Source organism: Anarrhichthys ocellatus, unplaced genomic scaffold, assembly GCF_004355925.1.
Source record: "Anarrhichthys ocellatus isolate YVR2014 unplaced genomic scaffold, GSC_Weel_1.0 scaffold24, whole genome shotgun sequence".
NCBI lineage: Eukaryota > Metazoa > Chordata > Actinopteri > Perciformes > Anarhichadidae > Anarrhichthys > Anarrhichthys ocellatus.
This window is the reverse complement of record NW_022280054.1, coordinates 1,253,907-1,256,643: the sequence shown is the minus strand read 5'-3', so window position 1 is coordinate 1,256,643 and position 2,737 is coordinate 1,253,907. Positions and strand designations below refer to the sequence as shown.

The 2,737-nt window shown below is 46.1% G+C and overlaps 1 protein-coding gene across 3 annotated transcripts in view; it reads right to left on the bottom strand.

Moving 5' to 3' along the window:
- The window catches only part of sipa1l3 (signal-induced proliferation-associated 1 like 3), a 63,830-nt gene that overhangs the window by 52,965 nt on the left and 8,128 nt on the right, over positions 1-2,737 (bottom strand). The window lies entirely within an intron of this gene.

Below are 2,737 nucleotides of genomic sequence, written 5' to 3'. Positions count from 1 at the left end.
TCTCTCTCTCTCTCTCTCTCTCTCTCTCTCTCTCTCTCTCTCTCTCTGTGTTTGGTTTAAAGTGTGGCATGAGTCCAGGGTGTGGTTCTACAGCCATGCGTGCTCTCACGCATGGCTGTAGAACCACACGAGCTGCACATGTGCACACAACAGCATACACTGGCCTGGTTGTTTTCCAAGTTGCAGACAGTTGTGAAAACATTTGACTAATGACAAAAAGTTTAGAGAAACAGGTGGAGAGAGGGGAAGAGGAGGGTTTAAAAAGGTAGAATTTGACATTTAAAAGAAATTTAAATTCACTTTTTTTTGCTGAGAGTTAGAGGAGAAGTTCGATGCCACTTTGTGTCTGTGGATTACCTTTTGAGCTCCGGCACATAACCCTCCGGTAAAACCCCAACTTGCCATTTTCACATTTTGTTTTTAATACAGATCAAACAAACGAGACGCAGCATGTTAGTTAGAGAGCTTTAGAGCTGATGGTGGATGGGACAGACCCCGGTTAGCTGCTTCCAGTCTGTATGTTGAGCTAAGCACCTCCTTTCTCAAGGTTCATATTCAACACAAGAATGGTATCAATCTTCTCGCCTAACAATAAGTGAATAAGTGCATTTCCCAAAATGTTGATTATTACTTTATGAACTGTGCAGTGGGAGGAAAGAAATCCTCGAGGCTCCCCACAGGGCTGCCAACATTTCAGTCAGATCCAGACATGGGAACCACTGGAAAAGCACAGCCCTCTGTGGACAAACGTGCACGCACATCAAGGGGGGGGGGGGGGGGGCGTCTGCAGTAGTTGCATGTCAGAAATGTGCATAATGGCCGCAGCCATGTATGAGCTGAGGTGTTTGGGCTGAGAGCGGTGACAAGAGTTCACGAGGTGGCCTAAGTGCATGTCTGAGGCGGAGGAGAGGGGAGACGGTGTGGGTGTGCCTTTGGGCAACAAAGTGGGAAGCAGAAGATAGCAGTGACCTTCAGCACACACACACACACACACACACACACACACACACGCACAAACACACACACACACACACAGTCACCTGGTAACAGAAACAAAATGTCTCTCAACATCTCTTTATCATTCTCATCACTGCGAGAGGAGATCCGTTCCACAACCTCTCCGGAGACAACCACTCACTTCCACTTTGTTTTGTTCTCCGTCTTTGTCTTTTGTGATTATCATTATTACTTCTCAGGTGGAGCCTCTCCTCACACACCGACCCAGACAGTTGTATTTAATCAGAGCTCGGCTGCAGAGGTCATGGGGAAAAGGGAGAAAGAAAAGAGAGGACGATACATTAAGGAGGCGAAAGAGGAGATGGGAGCACATGGGCTGGCTTTCTTACACCAACAGGCCTCCCTTTTAGCCTCTCCTTGTCTGTGGGCTCCCTTCCCTCCTCCCTTGCCAAGTCACGTCTCTCCCTCTGAGTTATCAGCTCATCCGTCTCCTCCTCTCCCACGATGATAACAGGCTCTACTGTTGTGTGCAGAAACACCCAAACTGCCACTCCCCCCCCCAGACTGCTCTCTGGCCTACTCCTATGGGACAGTTAACAAGGCCGTCACTGCTGCACACACTCCTAACAAAGCACCGAGGAGCAGTTACGCCGCATTTCATCGGCTCAGCTTGCTTAGAACCTCAGCGGAGGTGGTGACAAAAAAAGTACAGTGAACCAACCAGGTACTATCCACAACTTCTGCTAATAGAAAACCCAAAAAGGGTCATACCATGCAGTGGAAATTCGGCATTAGCATCACTGTCTCTGCTTGCTAATAGCCACGGTAGCTTTATTTATATAGCACAATTCAGCAACAAGGCAATTCAGAATGCTTTGCATAAAACACCAATTGCATCAAAACAAAGACAGCAAATAGTGTCCCCCATTACTCCCCCATTACTTACAGCAGTGCAGTTTGATCTGAAAGCATCTGGGCAGCAGCCAACTGTGCAGAGTGGAGTCACTAAAAACAGCCAGAGCTGAGCATCACAATGCGAGTGTTTCAAAGGGTGGCATCAGCCGGGCTAATTACTATTTAATCAAGCACTTAAATACACAGCACTGGAAGGCATACGAGTTCTCACGTGCAGTAGCACAGTTGCTCAGGCTCAGCAAAAGGAAAAGCTAAAATAGAGAAGATGTGTGTGTGTACGGTACTATAGTTCAGTTAGATGTCTGCTCCTCTCAACTGCTTTGTGTGACTTAACACTGGATCGATTTGAAATGTATTTTACAAAAATAGTTAGTTTAACATATCATGTTGGCATGCTACACTAAAGATACTCAATAGCATTGGTCTGAGATGGTGGAGGAAAACCTCTGACCAGTATAGTAATTAACACCCCCCCCAAAAAAAAACCTGCTGTGTGCAGAATGTTTCTCTGAAATCCCCTCATGTCCCACTAAGAGAGCTCATTTCACATATTGCCCGGCCTCATCAACGGCACAAACACATTAGCGTCAAGATACCCTCTATGTGCAAAGTAGACCAGATGAGCTTGTATGGAAACAGCCTCCGTCCTCGGTTATCAAATGTCATTTGGAAATACACATTTGGATACACTACCATAAAAAACTGGGCCGAAAGGCATTCGTGGAATGAACAAGTTATACCCAATTAGCATTAAAACAATGGCTCCACAGTCAGCAGTCACAGCCTGAGATGAGAAGAGACTATATATAAAACAATGGCTCCACAGTCAGCAGTCACAGCCTGAGATGAGAAGAGACTATATATA